This window comes from Hibiscus syriacus, unplaced genomic scaffold (genome assembly GCF_006381635.1).
Source record: "Hibiscus syriacus cultivar Baekdansim isolate YM2019G1 unplaced genomic scaffold, ASM638163v2 tig00117048_pilon, whole genome shotgun sequence".
Classification (NCBI taxonomy): Eukaryota; Viridiplantae; Streptophyta; class Magnoliopsida; order Malvales; family Malvaceae; genus Hibiscus; species Hibiscus syriacus.
The window spans coordinates 10908642-10928272 of NW_024063538.1; the positions used below are offsets into that span (position 1 = coordinate 10908642).

At 32.7% G+C, this 19631-nt stretch overlaps 1 pseudogene; it reads right to left on the bottom strand.

Annotated features, from left to right (window-relative positions):
- Positions 1–297: 297 nt before the first annotated feature.
- Positions 298–18563, bottom strand: LOC120197627 (annotated as a pseudogene).
- Positions 18564–19631: the final 1068 nt, after the last annotated feature.

A 19631-nucleotide genomic window follows, 5' to 3' on the forward strand; every position in this document is an offset into this window, starting at 1 on the left:
GGTAATGTGAGCTATGATTGAAGGTTATGAGCTAATTATATCATCTCATAATATGTGTGAGCTAATGCATAAAGCCTAAGAGCTAATATGAATGCATATGAATGATAAGTATTATGCCTTGATGTATATGTGATAATCATACTTAATATGATTATAAGACTATTCTAACATGCTTAACATGTTAAAATAACAATGTGCATGATGTGTTCATACTAAGTTATTTATTAATTACATAACTAGTATTCTTATCATGAAATGTATTATAATAACATATATTATAAAGTAGTATAAAGTAAATTAAATATAAAGATGTTCAGGAGTACTCCCCTGTGTAGATGAAAACGTGCTTGCATCATACATGATCCACTTGTTAGCCCTAAGTTTCCCTCGATTCAAATGGTACCCCGAGTTTAGAACCAAGACATCGATTCTATGGAGAAAATCATGCAAAAAAGCTGGAGGTCGATCAAGATGCATTGTATATTCAGTTTGTGGTTTGTTAGGGTTAAAAAGCTCCAAATTGAGTTGAAGACCAATAATAAAGGACAATAGTATTGGTGGTGGGAAATCGATAAGCCCAACCATTAGGACGTTTACAACTGGGTGTATGACAAGTCTAAAATATGGGCCAACATCGAGAACAGCTGGGCTTTCCTTACCAGTCGTGATCATCACATGAGGGACTAGAACTGCTGCCTACCCAAGGAATCTCCAACAAAATCTAGAGTTCTTGTAACACCAATTTCCTGTATTCGTTTCTGTACACGAGACACAGATGTCACATAACTTTTAAAACATTTCCACTTTATCAAAACCAGTAAAATTTTTGTTTCTATGTATAAAACATTTTAGTTTAATAATAATAATAATACGTTGATTAAACATTAGTATAAGTTAAATACTTTTTAGAGCGTTATCATAATTCTATTACATGTAAACTAATAATATCAAAAATAGACACAACTGTCGTACAGTTACTGATGAGGCAACTCTTGATTTGTGATGTCAGATGCAATCCTTACTCTGCTTGCTACCACATACTCGTGAAATAAACACACGTTAAGTATTTACTTAGTGAGACAATAACACTAAACAGGTAAAAATTAATACACCATTATATCATATCTATCAAATGCGAATTTAATGTTTTCAAATCATTATAATTTCTTTGAGGTGCACACACAGTGCCGATACAGTCATTCGTAAACATATTATGAATTCCGTGGTTTTTCACACTTAGTGCCGATACGATCGTTCATAAACATATTATGAATTCCGTGGGTTTGCACACTTAGTGCCGATACAGTCGTTCATAAACATATTATGAATTCTGTGGTTTTGCAAACTTAGTGCCGATACGGTTGTTCATAAGCATATTATGAATTCTGTGGTTTTGCACACTTAGTGCCGATACGGTCGTTCATAAACATATTATGAATTCCGTGGTTTTACACACTTAGTATCGATACGGTAGTTCATAAACATATTATGAATTTCGTGCCGATAGTACACATAGTACTAATATAACAATGCAACATATGCATTTAATCAAATGCAACTATAACTCGTAATGTACATAATAAATGCACTCACCTGGTAAGCCTCGTTAATATGCTTTAAGGATGTCCAACTACTCGACAACCTTATCTTTGCCCTTTTTCTTACTTGACTCGAGAGCTTGGTTACGATCTACACAAGCATCCAATAAGTACACATACGATACCAATGTTATTATACTTTATAAAATTTATACTTTTAATAATACTTAAAAGTACTATTATATTCAATTTCTATCAAAATTCTTCCTATCTTAATTTTCCAGACTCAATAGTATAGGTACCCCTACCATGGGATCGATACTTCTATACTATGGTACTAATACTCCCTTCAGTATCGATACCATTTTTGCATTATGGAATCCATGGTATCGATACCTACAACAGTATCGATACTAATTACATCAGTATCAATATTGTTCATCGTAATTCTTCAAATTTAAGCCTATATCGGTACTGTTATTCTAGTACCGATACTCTTACCCAGATTTTCCATTTTTCAGCTCAATTTTTACCCAAATTACCTTACTTTTACCTCCAACAATACTATTAAACTCTTCTTTACTTATCCCAACTAACTTTCATTCATTTAGCTTCTTATAACATCTAAAATCTACAAAGAATATCTCAAACCAAGAATCAAAGAACATATCAAACCAAGAATCATACTACTTTTTCATACATGTTTTTAATCACATCCAATGCTTCTAATCTCTTATTTACTTATTTGACAAGTCAAATATACTAGCAAACCTCAATAAAAACTCATATTTCAACATAATATTCAAAAAATCATTTTTTTCAATCTCGCATAAATCATTCATCTCTTGGTTTTAATCCTCTGTAATCCTTCCTTAAGCCTCTATAATACTCAAGGTTTCAATACCAAACCAAAATCAAAAGGAAAAAATAGTTAGATGAAGTCTTACCTTTGGTTATGGGGAAAGCGCGGTCGCGAGGAAGAAGGAGAAGAAAAGAAAGATAGCTAGATTGTTTTACTTTCCCCTTTTCTCTCTTAAATCCCTAATAAAATGAATTTTGAATTCATTTCACTCTAAAGGACCAAAATGCCCCTTTCATTCATCCATTCTTACTAATTGGTCTTAATTAAATCATTTTTTATACTTTACCAATTATTCAATATAATCCTCCAAATTTTTAAATCCTTTTATTATGGTCACCAACCCGATATTTAGGGTATTACAGTTTTGTTTTGCATCTTGTAATGCATCATAAGCATATGTAAACATCCAAGATATCGAATAAATTTAAACTCTTAATAGAGTCCACCATCCACTTCGGGGAAAAGGAAGAGTGTGCATCTATAAAACAAATTGAATATAATCGATCTAGAAGGACGAACCGAAATAACCATTATTCAAACAAAACGAATGAAAAGATTCGAGGAAAAGGATATTGTTACCTTTTTAAGAACTTTGACCCTTCAAATTCTTACAATTCACAATCTTTTGGTTGCCATCTTAGATTCTCGATGGAAAAATCTTGCCGCTGCATGATACGACAAGCCCACATTGGTGCAAGCCACTATTTACAACCGAGCCCGGAATACAACGGCCGCCTATCATCTATAACTCATTTCCCTTTTGTGTAGTCACAGGCTGGAAAAAAGATAAAAGCGATAATGAGAGGCAGTAATTATGTAGTAATCACTTACTAATCAGTTACATTAACACAACATTGAACTAAAAGATTCAAAACCTACGCATTCAAATACAAGCAACGACATCGTAACCAGAGGCAGCTGCACGTTACTAACTACCCACTAGGAAAATGACTAAATGATGAAGCGTGCATTACAAATTGTTGAGTTGTGACAAATGGTTGATATTGCATTCATGTACGCTAAAACAGTGTAACTCTTTCCTGAGATATCCATCATTAGCTTAAAAGACCTCGATCAACAAAGATTGGTTGGACATATTCTTATTAATCATGTTCATAAGTGCAAAACAATAATAATTCATATCACGCATAGGGAATATTCTACCTTGACGCTCCAACCTTTTTTCTTCTTGTTCTGAAAATTTTCCTCCTAAAATTACATTATTTGTTTCCTCTATCTGCGTGAGATTGATCCACTTCCAATAACACCAGTTTTCTCTCTTTTGGGACTGTGTTTGTGTTTTATTGCTTCTTCTGCACCATCATAACAAACTAAAATGGGAACCCCCAAAAGTACACCGACTTACAAGTGCAAGCTGAAGAAAATGGCTGCAGAAAAATTGTACTAATATTCATAGTAAACCAGTCGGTATAGTGCAAACATTAGAGCTCAAGAAAATAGAATAGAAAATCTACCTCTAATCATTGATGATTTTACAACCAGACAGATATGAAGCAGAAATCAACATATCCTCTAGAGCAATGAAAATGTTTAATCTAATCATGCAAATGCACATCAAAATAAGAGATATAGAAACTGTATGTCATTGACATCAACAATTAGAGGCCCTGTAGACACTAAGTTTTTGCCACAGTTTTTAATTATTATTTTATTATTTTTATTTTTATTACATTATTATTATTTATTTTTATTATATTATTATTATTATTATTAATTATTACAAGCCCGGAGGCTCGTTTACATGTCCAGAGCCAATCCAGGCCTGACTAGAACCGACCCAAGACTAACCTTAAACCCAACTAGGGTTTCATCATCAAGCTCCCAACGCCACCGCCGCCTTAGATCGAGGATGAAGCTTCCAGCCGCCTCGCAGACGCCCGCTGCCACGACGCCACCCTCGCCGAAGGCTCCAGAAGCCAGCTGCCCCTCCACACGTCAATTCTCTAGGGTGAGTCACCACTATAGTTTGGTGACTCGCCAAAAACCCCCTCTGTGACCGGTCCAAATTGAGTGTCGCGGTGGCCTATAAAGCCACCACCGAACCTGCAAAAAAAAAAGGAGAGGAAGAAGATACAAACACTGACAGAGCAAGAACAACAACCAACAAGAGAAACCATCGATAGCAAACAGAAAAGAAAAAGAGCAAGAAAAGGGGAAGAAACTTACCACCGAGGAGTCTCCATAAGCCACCGGAGAACCGAAAAGTCGAAGGTAATAATCCTAGATCTACGACGATTGGTGAGGTTTTAGATTAAAACAACCTTAGATTTGGGTTTACAAACACAAGGGCTTCATTTTGGAGTATTTATGTAAAATCCGACCACCGTGTACAGTGGCCGACAATGGTGATCGGCGTCGGAAACGACGGCTGGCGAATGGTCGGCTCTCTATGAGAGAGTCTAGAGAAAAGGGAGAGATTTTTCTCTCCTTGGAGAGAGAGAAGAAAGAAAATGAGAAGAAATGGCCCAAGGGGGCCGATTTAAAGGGTATTAATACCCTCATCGAAACGACGCCATTTCAATGAGGGATGCTTGTGTAATTTCTCGCATAGGAAAACCCTTTTCGTAGTCCTCTGATTTTGTAAACTTACCATTTTGGTCACTAAAATCAAGTTATTACGCATTTCAATTAGGTTTTAAATTTTGATTTATTTTATTTTAATCCTTACCTGTATATTCATATATAATTAGAGTATATAATATATTTAGTCCTTATTGTTTAATATTTTATATTTTGCTCCCGAATATTAATTATGGTTAAATTACAATCCTAATGTCTATATTGCATGATGATTTGATTTAAGGCCTTTAATTTATATATTTTACATTTTAATCTTATTATTTTAATTTTATTTGTTTCAGTCATTATTTAATTGCAATTTAATTTAATTTTTATTATTACCCTTTTAATTTCAATATGTTTAAATTATTAATTTAATTATTTTATTATTATTTTCATTTTAGTCATATAAATATATATATATTTGATTAAATAATATTTATTTATTTTTAAATATTAAGAAAGGGTTGTCTTAAATTAACTAGAGGTCATATTCCGATATTTTTAAATAAATAAATACCTTACTTATAAAAACAAAAATATATATATAGTTTTTTTAGTTTTATTCAAATTATTTTTTATTAATATTTATTTATTTTTTAATATTTAAGAAAGGGGATGTCTTAAAGTAACTAGATGTTTGTTTCTGATATTTTTAAATAAATAAATACCCTATTTAAAAAACCCTAAATATATATATAGTAGTTTTTATAAAATTATTTTAATATATCTTTCTTTAAGAATTATTTAACTGAATATGAAATAACAGGATCATAAATTAAATTGATATTCAAATTCTTAAACTTCTACTACTAGAGACAATTTATAATTGACGGGTACCAATTTTGGGCGTTGTGGAAGTGCTAATCCTTCCCCAAATGTAACCGACAACAAATCCCTTTTTATTATTAAAAAGAACAAATTTTTGGTTAAACACAGACCGGATTATCTTTTGACTGATGTTTTATTAAAAACTCTTTTAAAAGATGATTTTTAGGTGTTCGACCTACCTAACCCAAAAGGCCGAAGGCGACTCCAAAACATTTCATTAAAACCGTTTATTTATTCACATTACTTTTCCGCCAAAGAAACTTTGTGCCCGGGCGAAAATCGGTTACGACAGCTTGGCGACTCTGCTGGGGATTCTGGTCAACCTAAGTCGATTATTTATTGTCTCAAATGTTAGAAATCAAGAATTCAATTTTATTTAATTTATGATTCTTTTCATTTCTTTCAATTTATTTTGTACCCTTATATATTTATGTTTGTATTTAATTGCTTTTTAGATATTAATTTTTGTGAAAATTTCTCCTCACACACAACATTTGCATTGCATAAACATAAGCTCTATACCCGAGCTCTTTTCCCTTTTAAGTGAGAGTGAAAGTTACATCTTCGTGAGAATTTATTCTCCATGTTAGATTTTGCAAGTAACTTTCGGGGTTCATATATCCTATATCTTTGTGAGGATTTATTCTCCGTATCAGGCATAGGGAAATGTATCCCCTCAAATTGAACTCGATCTGCTTAAGTCTGTAATGGACTAGGATTGAGAATTTGACAGCCCAAGGGGGTACCAACAAGGACAATTCGATTACCTTTACTCTTAGAACTGAAACCCTATATATAATAAACCCTAGAAATTCACCTGATCTAAGGCAATACTGAAACTTTGTCCATAGGTGTACACAAAGGAGAAATAAGCTCTAGCTTTTAATTTATTTGATTTTATTTTTTCTTAATAAATGAATGCGAACAGGAAATCATGCGGTTAGGTTAATTTTTCCAAACAAAGTATGGAACTATAAAACATGAGGTTAGGATTTATACCATGATAGGTAGAATCTTTTCTTTCCATTAATTGGTACTAACTATTTTAATTTTTTTCTTTTATTTTTATCTATTTTTTATATACATTTTATTTTTCTCTAATTTGTTTATATTGATTTATTTTGTTTGCATTACATTATCATGGCATAACCAGAAGGTGTTGATTCGAGAGAGTGTTCATCAAATTGAAAAGTTTTCATAAATTGACAAAAAGCTTTATGATCAAGCAAACTATGACGTAACCAAGGAATGGCATCCTGAGGGAACTCCGAAGATAGAGGAGAGCTATGCACCCAAAGATCGTATATACGTTGAAGAGCAAAAGGAGATACGAGAAATAAGAGAGAAAATGTCCAAGATGATGGGTAAAATATCTGTTTTGGCAAAAGGAAAAGAAATTCCTGCATAAAAAGAGAGAGAGCTAAATGAACATAACCCTGCAATCTTAGATATACAACGGACTTCAGATCTTAACCAATTTGAGAAATTACAGACAATCATCATTCGTATTCACAAGTTATCTGGAGATACCAAGGAAATGGTGACAACTATAAAAACTCCTAGAGATGAGAAGAAATCATGCAATCTGAAATCATCGAAGTTTAATTTGCTCCCTATGTCGGAAACTCTGATTTAATTCAAGACAAAATGTGGTTCTCATTTTGATGATATCCCTATATCATATAAGAAGTTGTACGAGAAGCTACTTGAAGCACGAGAAGCGTCTCCTCATTATGTGAAACCGTTGCAACCTTTGTATCTGAATTGGTATTACATCAACGTTTATTGTGAATATCATGTCGGAGCTCAAGGACATACCATTGAGAATTGCCTTTCCTTCAAACATCGAGTCCAAAGTCTTTTGGATCATGGAATCTTAGAGTTTATGATAAATGATTGACCTAGTTTGGCAACTGAAGGTCCTGCTAGATTAATACCAAAAGTGTTCAAAGGTAAGAGTATCAGTAGGGGCGTCTAGAAGAAAGAAGATTTGCTGAGGTCCGAGGTTCAAATACGTCATTTAAAAATTAAAAATGATAAATTGAGCACCAATATGGAAACCATGCATGAAGATTTACAGAAGGTCATTCAAGCTTTTAAAAATATTGATATAGGAAATACCCTAGAAAAGTGGATAACAGGGGTCATTAAACTGAAAAAGAACTGCAAGATACATGAAGGACGAGCCAAGAAGTTTTCTCGTGATTTATGAGTTGTATAAGAAAGACGCAATACAACTGTCTTCAATTTGAAAAATGTCAAGTCAAAAATCAAAGGTTGAATAGTGCTATAATCAACATGTAAGATTCATATTAGATTCATCGATGTGAGATTAATGCTGAATTAAAAGTCACTAAGACCAAAAACAAGACATTGATGAAATGTTTAGATGATTATAGAGATCTTATACAAGAACTTCTTGAACGCAAAGATTCTCTCATAAGAAAAAAATAAACAACATTGTTTACAACTCCGAGAATTGACACAGAAGATGAAGGAAAAAGACAATATCATGAAGGAAATTATTGCCCAAGCAAACAATGTGGCTCATAAGCTAGTAGACTTAGCTGGCTTCATGAGAGAATAAAGGCAATTGATAACTCCACACCTGCGCATGAGTGGAAGTTAATTTGGCTTTTAAGGGAAATAGAGAAGTTAGGAGAGAAAGCTATTCCCTACATATAAAAGTTTTGTTTGATGTCGAAACTTTTGTGTTCAATGAAATCTGTTTTAAGATGATCACTCTTGAGTAACACCTTTTTCATACATGCATTTGCATTTTGCATTTTTGCATTCGTACTTTTATGTTTGTTGTCGTATTACACAGTTTACATTCCCATTTTTATATATTTGCATTTACATTACAGTTTTATTTAAGTATTGTTATATGCATTGGTTATAAAAACATGTAAATAATTCATGAAAGGTTTTGTAACAATAAAATCGAGATCATTCATTCATATTACTATACCATCATCATGAAAGCAATAGAGCAATCTTGTGAAGGACTACAAGATCAGTGGCCATAATAATTGACAGAGTTACATCAAGATACAAGGAAAGAAGCATCAAATTCTCTACAAGATAGATTGAATCAAATTATTCAGGGGATGGCATTTGATATAGAAGATATAACTACTAAAGAGCAACAGCGCTATCAAATTAATGAGTCGAGAATGATAACAAACCCTGGGGCATCCCAATCGAACCCAAAGAATAACCTCATTAATTATTCACAATATAAAGAGAGATTCAAGAGGGTGGATGAAATAATCAGAAATATGAAAAGTGTTAATGCCTCCCACAAAGAATTAGAAGCAAGAGAGCTCAGCTTGGTTATAGACTTAGTTATTCCCTATGAATTCAAAATGCATGATTTTGAGAAATATGATGGCACCAGTTGTCCCCTAATCTATCTGAGAATGTTTTATAGAAAAATGGAAGGATATTTAAATTTTGATGATTTGTTAATTCACTCTTCCCATGATAGCCTCATTGGCCCAGTAGTAGTATGGTACAATCATTTGAATTAAGAACAGATTAAGAGATGGGTTGATCTAGCTGATGCATTTTTGGGACAATATCGGTATGTTAAAGGTTTAGCTCCCAAGCGTAAGGATCTTCAAGGAGTAAAGATGAAATCCAATGAAGGGTTTCAGAAGTATGTCTTAAGATGGAGAGGAGTAGCAGCACAAGTTCAACCTCCCATGTTAGAAGAAGAGATATCACATATGTTTCGTGATTCCCTTCCCACTCCTTTCTTTGAGTTAATGTTGGCAAATCGGACGAAGGAATTCGAGAATCTTATGACAAATGGAGAATTAATTGAAAATTTAATCAGCGAAGGAAACTAAAAAAGTCACCAAAACCTTATGCCCATTGCTATAATCAAAATAGCTTCTGTAATTTTCAATTGGGGGTAAAGGGGTATTCAACATGGAGTTGTTGGCCACTGTTAAAAGAAATAGAGACGCTAGTTGACAAGGGAGTCTTGACAAAAGAAATGATCAAGAAATGGGGGGCAAATAAGGATAAAAATCCTGGGCCAAGTACACACCCAATATTCGAGGAATGATAAAGCAAGATAAATAAACAAATGGAAGTTGTTATTTACCACTATAGTACCTATCTATTTTCAGCATCTTGTCTGAACTTGTTTTTTGTTCCTTTCTCTGCCTTGTTGTGATAAATAAATTTTTGTTTCTTTTATGGTTATTAGCAAGGAATTAAATTTTAATCTTGAAATTTTTTAGTATCAATTAGATTAAATATTCTTTTTCAATAATTATATATCTTTGGCAAGTGATAAAATTAGACCTTTCATATCCCGTCCAATGCTAGAAATACATAAATGGCCTATTTTTGTCCTTACAAAAACCAAATCTTGACACTACAATTATCTGAGACTCTGAAGTAATGTCTCTACTTGTTTTTGAGACACCAAATCCAGATGTTTACCTTCTTGGGTAGAGTTGATTAGTTTATAACATTCCACCATATACACAACTTCAAAAGTCACACATTTGTCCTTCCAGATACAAAACCATCATACTGGTAAAACTAAAAGACCTCAAAAGAACCAAACTTTCAATTATCCATGAATCTTCTTGTAAGAAGAGACGAGATGAAGCATCATGGACCAACTTATCGAAGATAATTTTGAGTTATTAGGGCATACTCAAAGCAAGAAGAAGAAAAAATAATGAGGGGACTGATTTAAATAATTATATCATGCATTAATTACATTGTTTTCATGTAAATAAAGTTAATCCTGAATATTCATCCCCCTGGGGATACCTCTTTTTTAGAAAGACTTCTGTGTATGAAATGATTTTTTCTTCTGATTCAACCCTAACCAAGGATCACCCTCTACACTGGGGGCAAAGTGAAGGTTATCTGTTCACAGGAATAAAGATTGTCAATCCAATTTTATTATGAAGATAAATCTCCTTGAAATAAAGAGAGTTTTAAACCACAATATAGGTCAAATATGAGGTGCTTGAAGATCAAATCCAATCAAGAATAAAAAAGACAAGAGGGAAATGAAGTACTCAAATCAATTGAAGTTTTATACTCATCCATCAGAGAAGAAAAAGAGAAAAAAGAGAAACGAAAAAAGAAAAGAAAGGAAAAAAGAAAAAGAGAAAGAGAAAAAGAGAAAAAAGAGAAAAAAGAGAAAAAAATGAATCAAGATGGGTGACTAATTGAGCCTCAAGCTACAAGGTTGATCAAGTGCAATCAGTTCAAAGATTCATATTCAACAAGAAGCGCAATAAATAGTGGAGATATAAAAAATGGAAATGAATCCAAAAATTGGCAGTTTAGAGGGATTAAAAAAAAGAAATGATGAAAGACAAGTAGCAAAGCAGATCCAAGTCTAGCAAGGCAAGATTGAAGGCATCAGAATGAATTGATCCTTGGTTCAATTACCCTTAAACACTTGTTTGGGCCTTTTTATCCCTTTCTTTCATAACCATGAGTCCTGGTCTACGTTACGTACCTAAAAAGTCCATTCTAATCATACATGGATTTCTATGTGAAAGAGACTATCCTCAGATTTCATTCCACTTCTCAGGATTGATTTTTATTTGCAAATAATTGTTTTTAAAATCTTTAATGCATGATATGAAAAATGATAAAAAGGGGGTTCAAGACATAAAATTTCTAAATAACATCTTGAAACCAAAGGAGGATTCGAGTTGAAAACCTGAAAAGACAGCTCGAACATTGAATGGTGCAACAACAACATAAGAGACTATCTTAAGCTCTTGATGAAGCACCAAACATCCCAAAGACGTTCCTGAGATTCTGGAGTCAAGAAGTATCTCTATAAGATGAATACAATAATCATTTCTTCAAGTTAGAGAAAGCTCAAAGGGACATATATACTGGACCAACCTAAGAGACCTTACCTTACCAAAATCAACCTACACCTTAAATTAGTCAATAATTTTGACACTTGCCGTAGGACTATGAATTTTTAATTTAAAAGTGCAGTTGATTTATTTGATATTCATTAAACTCATGTTTTATGATTTGATTCCATTGTGAGCCTAAATTAAGGGGTAATATTTTACAAAATTCTTTCATTCTTTGATAAAGAAAGGAGGAAAAATATTTTCAAACAGGATAGTCTCAAATAAAGAAGGTTCTTGAAGCAAGTTGATGCCTATTCTACCTCTATTGAAGAAAAAGAATAAACGATGCCAGAATGATGAAGCATTTCATATTCTTGAAAGCAAATGGTCCAAGAAGCTAGAAAGTCTGGAGAATTGAACTTGTAACGATCTCTTGTGACATTATGAGCGATTCATCAAGAAAGATTACCTTGTTTTAAAGGGGCATGTTGAAGGCCTATTTCAAATATAAATGATCCATGTGGGGCATTTTGAAGGTCACGTCAATATGAATATTTGGGTATTGTTGAAAGCTCATATTAGCAAGAAGTAAATGTTGAAGCATTTTGAAGGCTCACATCAACAAGAAACAATTTTGAATGCATTTTGAATATTCATATCAACAAATATTAGGACATACTGAAGGCCCGTATCATCTTATGGAAAGATCATTGATTTGAGTAAATATTTCTAATGAGACAGAAAGGTATGAAGAATGAAGATGGTGAAGCACTAACAGTCGAGCTGACTATACATAATTACTTTGTTCATTATACAGTTGCATTGTTTTGGGTGATTTGATTCTGGCAAGCCAAAGCGTCCCACTTGTATTCCCACTGAGCTTTGTTATCTAGTGTCCTTGTAACGACATACAAAAACTCCAAACACTATACAAGGAGTTCACTGATTGAACATCTGGGCAGAAGCCACAGGAAAGGATGAATGTGTTGTCAAATATTTTACGAACATCTGTACATAAGCCACAGGAAATGATGAATGTGTTGTTAAATGTTTTATGAACAAGTGATTATGGTGTTGAACCAATGTTGCAATCATATGGTATTTCCATTTATGGACCCAAGATGAAGTTTGACTTCTTAAGGTTAGAAGTTTGATATGATGAAGATTCTTTCCACAGAAGGGAAGCTGAAATTTTAACAACAAGAAAATAGTGGAACCAACTAAAATTGAATAATAGGATGTTGTTAAACATCTCAGCATGATATGGTCTAAATGGCTTTGTTCGAGATCCAATTAGATATGGAGACATGAAAGGAATTAGGATAAATCCTCCTTATGATGTATTTCAAGAGTCAAATTAGAACATACACTACTCTCCTAATTTATCCCTGCTGAGTTTAGCATATCTACATCTAAATTCTTCAAAGATGATAGATTTTCTTTTCAAAGATGAATAGATTCTCTTTTTCTAAAACTTTAATGCAAATGAAGAAAAGAAGACACAAAGAGGCAAGTTGATCAGATGGTTCTTCAGAAATGAAATCTTGATAGCATAAGTTGCTACACTTATATATGAAAAACATCAAATGAAGATGGATTCAACATTCATGCATTCATTATAACATCATTTGCATAATAGAAAATGCATTACATTGATACATTCGATTGTATTCAAACATGATGTTTTACATGCTTTCATAAGAAAAGAGAAGATTCATGATGGAAAATACCTTACAAGTGGAAGGTAGAATTCAAATCCCAAATGCAGGAATCACGCAAACATCTGAAGAATAGATGGACACAATTCATAAGAATGAGCATTATTTTGAAGTTAGGGTCATGTTACCCAATCAACAACTTATTTCAATGAGAAAATGATTTCCAAAGTTTCTCATTTAATCTTTTATGAAAATGAAATTATTGAATAGTAAGAAAACAATTTCCAAAGTTTCTTACTTAGTAAACTATTTCCCGAATTTGTAAGTTCTTCAGGCCATCTGTAAGTCTTTAGAACATGCTGCTTAAATCCTTCAGGTCATCTGTAAGACCTTCAATGCAAGATGTTAAAGCCTTTGGGCCATCTATAAGACCTTCAGTGCATGATATTTTCAAATGAGATTTTAGAAACCAAGCCTTCGAGGGTTTACTAATTATCTCAAAAGAGTTGTTAAAGAAAGATAAGCCTAACAAAGGGGTTCCTTGACAACTAAGAAACTAAGCCTTCGAGAGTTTCTTAATTTAAATCCTTTGGGTCATCTATAAGACCTTCAGTGCAAGATGTTAAAGTCTTTGGGTCATCCATAAGACCTTCAGTGCAGGATGTTTTCAAATGAGATTTAGAAACTAAGCCTTCAAGCGTTTCTTAATTTAAATCCTTCGTGTCATCTGTAAGACATTCAGTGCAAGATGTTAAAGTCTTTGGGTCATCCATAAGACCTTCAGTGCATGATGTTTCCAAATGAGATTTAGAAACTAAACCTTCGGGAGTTTCTTAATTTAAATCCTTCGGGTCATCTGTAAGACCTTCAGTGCAAGATGTTAAAGCCTTCGGGTCATCCATAAGACCTTCAGTGCAGGATGTTTTCAAATGAATTTTAGAAACCAAGCCTTCGGCGGTTTACTAATTTTCTCAAAAGAGCTATTAAAGGAACCTATGCCTAACAAAGGGGTTCCTTGACAACTAAGAAACTAAGCCTTCAGGGTTCCTTGATGTGAATTCTAGAGATTAGCAAAGATTTCAGCAAAGAATTACCATACTTTTCAAAGCTTTGAAAATATAGATTTTAGTAAAGATTTGAATCCATCATTTAAGGGTTTAACAACTCCTTCTTAATCAAAAGAAGTCAACTGGACAAAAACTTATTGTCTTTTCGTCTTTGCCCTATTCTTGTTAACACAAGAGTGAGCAAAGAGGGGCAGCTGTAGACACTAAGTTTTTGTCACAGTTTTTAATTATTATTTTATTATTTTTTTTATTACATTATTATTTTTATTACATTATTATTATTTATTTTTATTATATTATTATTATTATTATTATTAATTATTACAAGCCCAGAGGCCCGTTTACATGCCCAGACCCAATCCAGGCCTGACCAGAATCGGCTAAAGACTAACCCTAAACCTAATTAGGGTTTCATCATCAAGCTCCCAGCACCGTCGTCGCCTTAGATCGAGGATGAAGCTTCCAGCCGCCTCGTCGATGCCCGCTGCCATGACGCCACCCTCGCCGAAGGCTCTAGAAGCCAGCTGCCCCTCCACACGTCAATACTCTAGGGTGAGTCACCACTATAGTTTGCTGACTCACCGAAAACCCCCTCTGTGACCGGTCCAAAGTGAGTGTCGTGGTGGCCTATAAAGCCACCACCGAACCCGCAAAAAAAGAAAGGAGAGGAAGAAGATACGAACACTAACAGAGCAAGAACAACAACCAACAAGAGCACCATCGATAGCAAACAGAAAGGAAAACCCGCAAAAAAGAAAGGAGAGGAAGAAGATACGAACACTAACAGAGCAAGAACAACAACCAACAAGAGCAACCATCGATAGCAAACAGAAAGGAAAGAGAGCAAGAAAAGGGGAAGAAACTTACCACTGAGGAGTCTCCACGAGTCACCGGAGAACCGAAAAGTCAAAGGTAAAAATCCTAGATCTACGACGATTGGTGAGGTTTTATGCTAAAACAACCTTAGATTTGGGTTTAGAAAAACGGCGACCGACGAATGGTCGGCTCTCTCTCCGATGAGAGAGTCTAGAGAAAAGGGAGAGGTTTTTCTCTCCTTAGAAAGAGAGAGAATAAAGAAAATTAGAAGAAATGGCCCAAGGGGGCCAATTTAAAGGGTAAAACAACGTCGTTTTGATGAATGGTGCTTGTGTAATTTCCCACATAGGAAAACCCTTTCTGCATTTCTCTGATTTTGTAAACTTACCATTTTGGTCACTAAAATCAAGTTATTAAGCATTTCAATTAGTTTTTTACATTTTGATTTATTTTATTTTAATCCTTACATGTATAGTCATATATAATTAGGGTAAATAATATATTTAGTCCTTATTATTTTAATATTTTATATTTTGCTCCCGAATATTAATTATGGTTAAATTACAATCCTAATGTCTATATTACATGATGATTTGAATTAAGGACTTTAATTTATATATTTTACATTTTAATCTTATTATTTTAATTTTATTTGTTTCAATCATTATTTAATTGCAATTTAATTTAATTTTTATTATTACCCTTTTAATTTCAATATGTTTAAATTATTAATTTAATTATTTTATTATTATTTTCATTTTAGTCATATAAATATATATATTTGATTAAATAATATTTATTTATTTTAAAATATTAAGAAAGGGTTGTCTTAAATTAACTAGAGGTCATATTCCGATATTTTTAAATAAATAAATATCTTACTTATAAAAACAAATATATATATATATATAGTTATTTTAGTTTTATTCAAATTATTTTTTATTAATATTTATTCATTTTTTAATATTGAAGAAAGGATATGTCTTAAAGTAACTAGATGTCATTTTTTGATATTTTTAAATAAATAAATACCCTATTTAAAAAACCCTATATATATATACAGTAGTTTTTATAAAAATCATTTTAATATATCTTTCTTTAAAAATTATTTAACGGAATCTGAAATAACAGGATCATAAATTAAATTGATATTCGAATTCTTAAACTTCTACTACTATAGACAATTTATAATCGACGGGTACTAGTTTTGGGCGTTGATGGGGGTGTTAATCCTTCCCCAAACGTAACCGACCACGAATCCCTTTTTATTATTAAAAAGAACGAATTTTTGGTTAAACACAGGCCGGTTTATCTTTTGAATGATGTTTTATTAAAAACTCTTTTAAAAGATGATTTTTAGGTATTCGACATACCTAGCCCAAAAGGTCGATAGTGACTCCAAAACATTTCATTAAAAACCATTTATATATTCACATTACTTTTCCGCCAAGGAAATTTCATGCCTGGGCGAAAACCAGTTACGACAGGCCCCAAACATCATCTTGCGGGCAAAAGCTTATAATCATGTCGGTGAAACTATTAAATACCAACCAAATTCAAGACTTAGCATAACAACTTATTCTACAAGATTAGCCACAAAGACATTCAAAATTTTGATCTTCATTTTTGGGACAGATGGAGAAGCAGATCACCTTTCTTCTGTATAGAAAATGTTCCAAAGTCTGAAGAATTTTTGGCAGTATCGGTAAAATGTGTCCTATCTACATGATGCTCCCCTTTTCTATTTAAGGCTTCAATCCATGTCAATGTAGAAATATCTTCTTTCACATGTCCTTTGGAGGAACTGACTGGTACTGTTTTAATATCTGCACCAGAGATTATGAGAGTAAGGGAAGCTATTGTGAACGTGTAAGTAGCAGAACTAGAGTACTAGCAAATAGAAACAACTTGACAATTTAGCATTAATGTATGCGGTATGCCGTTAAAAGTAGTCTTACAGAGCAGTAGGCCAAACTATGCAGAAAGCTACTAGACTTCACAAAGCACTTTTTATAACATAAAAAAGACTTTTGTATTGTTAGAAATGTACATATGTGTCATTAACCAGGAACATAAACAAAATGCAGAATATAAACATAGCATGGGAAAGGAAAAAGAGACAAACAACTCCATATGGACATGAATGCGCAAGCCTATGAAACAAGGAAGGACTAAAATATTAGTCAGAAAAAGACGCTCAGGTTATCCAATTAAAAGAGTGCAAAACTAATAAATAGCTCAGTGAAGAAATAGGATAGCTTCAAACAAACCTGGAGGGAGCTGCAACTGATTTTTCGACGATAATGTTGAAGTAAGCGTTAGACTTCTGTCCCATGTCGTTAACAGTTAATGGAACAGGTGGCGTGACAGTTAAAAATATGTTGGGTATAGTTACACAGTTGGTCCATGTTACTTATATATTCTTTCAATTTGGTCCTCATTTTAATAAATTACAATAATGACATGTGTCATCTTTCGATTGGAGGACTAAATTTATTTTAATTTATTTTAATTTAATAGATTTATTTTTCTCCAATAAAAGGGTGACAAATGTCACCCTCTTAAAAGAAACTAAATCAATAAATTACAATAATGACACATGTCATCTTTCGATTAGAAGATTACATTTATTTTAATTTATTTTTAATTTAATAAATTTATTTTATTTTTCTCCGATAATAACACCATCTTAAATGAATGCAACAAAAATGTGGGTAAGAGGAATAAAGCATACAAACCCGTGCTGCAAATGTAGGAGACAAACACCTAGGCCACAACAATCATTTGCTATATTTTGGACTAGATGTATAGTTTTAAAAACATTTTTGAAAACATATATAATATATAGTTTGGAAAACATTTTTTAAAATATATATAATATGTAATTTTGAATACATTTTTAAAAAATATGTATAATATATAGTTTTGAAAATATTTTTCGAAAATATATAATATATAGTTTTAAAACGTTTTTGAAAAATACATATAATATATAGTTTAGAAAAAATGTTTGAAAATATATATAATATATATTTTTTGAAAACGGTTTTCGAAGTATATATATATATATATATATATATATATATATATATATATATATAGTATACTTATTTTATTTTTATTTTGGTTTAGGTCCAAGTCCAACAAAGAGTTCATTTCCATCCAAAATGAGGCCCAACCAGGTAATACCAGCCTGACCCAGCAAGCAAACCTGGAGGTCTAAGCCAGGAACCCGAGAGAAACCCATCGGCCGAACAACAGCCACGCACTAACGAAATGTCCGAAGCTGAGAAAAACGCTGAAAATCGGCCATGCAAAGGAGCCCCGGCTAAATCGAGATTGCACCATCCCATTTAGCCGGTAAACAATAATAAATTTGAGCAAATCGGGGACGAGGGGAATAACCCCCGCCAAAGTCGGAAACATCCCCATCAGGGGGCTATATATGTACCACATCGGACACAACAACAACCACAAGACAGAGCAAGCCAATAAACCATAGAAAAATAGTAACCACAACAAAGAAAAATAAAGCAGTAGCACCGAAGAAACCAAGCACCAAAATAACCAAAGAAAGCAAAGCATTAAAAAGTCCAAAATTGTTCGGCATACTACCGAAAAAACACAAAAAAAATCAAGCGTTTAGTCTCGGTTCTGCTGGGCAGAGTAAATGTGAGGATTTTTTTGGTTTTAGGGGTTATATATATGGAGGACTAAAGAGTAAATAGTTGAAACAACAAATACCACCAATCACATGGTATGGCTCACTTTATGTCTTACTATCGAAATCCAATTATTCTTGAACTTTTTTCTTCTCTTTCTCTTTGATTGTATCACGAGTTCAATGATGATCTACACGAGCATCTATACAAGGCAGCTACTAATATTAAATACATGGTAGTATTTTTACTAACATTTCCTACTTAATAATAATACTCCAAAAGTACCATCATTTTCAAATTCTACTAAAATTCATCTTAACTTTTCCTTTTTATTCATATTGGGGTCTTATAATTAATTCTTCAATTCAAGGCCCAAATAAGTCCAATAATTTATAGCATTAAACTTTCATCCCAAATACCTTAACAATGCCATATTTACCATTTAATCTATAAAATTTCTCAATGTTTACCATTTAGCACTCAAACTTTCTCAACTTTATAAAATGACTAAATTTCACATTCTAACTTCAATTTTAGACCCCAAATAGAAATTTCAAGCATAACACAACAATTATTGAACAACTACACAACAACCCATAACTTTTTAGTCCCCAACTTTCACAAAATTACAGATTGGCCCAAATTTTTTTCTAAGACTTGTAGAACATTTCTAATATCATTTCTAATCCATATGAAAATTTCCAAAATTTTTCCTTATCATCTTCCTCAAGGCCGAATGGTTTATGTACCCAAGACTAG